This window comes from Nematolebias whitei, chromosome 1 (assembly GCF_014905685.2).
Source record: "Nematolebias whitei isolate Nwh7 chromosome 1, NemWhi1, whole genome shotgun sequence".
NCBI lineage: Eukaryota > Metazoa > Chordata > Actinopteri > Cyprinodontiformes > Rivulidae > Nematolebias > Nematolebias whitei.
Window position 1 is genome coordinate 41,232,342 of NC_056498.1, and position 642 is coordinate 41,232,983.

A 642-nucleotide genomic window follows, 5' to 3' on the forward strand; every position below is an offset into this window, starting at 1 on the left:
GGGGAGTCTTACTGTAAAGTGGTACCGTTTTGTCTCTGCCACCCTTAGTTAATGCATAATAAGCAGTTATTAATGATTTATAAAGTGTTTATAGAGGAATTAATAATGTACCTATAAACTGTTTATTAGCCATCTATAAGGGGAGTCTTATTGTAAAGTGGTACCGTTTTGTCTCTGCCACCCTAGCTAAAAGTCTAGCTAAAAGTTAAACATGTCAAAAGTTAGAAGGTAAATGTAGAAAGGCAGTAGGTAGAAGTGAAAAACAGCCAAAGACTTTCTAAACATAGCTAAAGGTAAACATAGTACAAGAAAGCTCGACCTGTTCAGCTCGTTATCAGACCTTCGTGACTTAGAAATAAGATGAGACTGGCACTTGTATCTCTTCAGTACACTTTCTGTAGGTATTTATTTTTCTCGGTTCAGGTGGGTTACAGTCTTCAGGCTGGAGCAAATCAAGTCAGTGACACCCACTCACCGACACCTTTGAATCTCTACTTCCAGACAGAACGCGACACATTCACACGTCTCAGGATCCTTTTTCTTCTTCTCCTTTAGGGCAAAACATTCATTCAACCTTTGTTCGTACAGATTAGTGTCATTGAGCCACGAGGACTCGTACAACAGAGACCTGTTGGAGTGCAG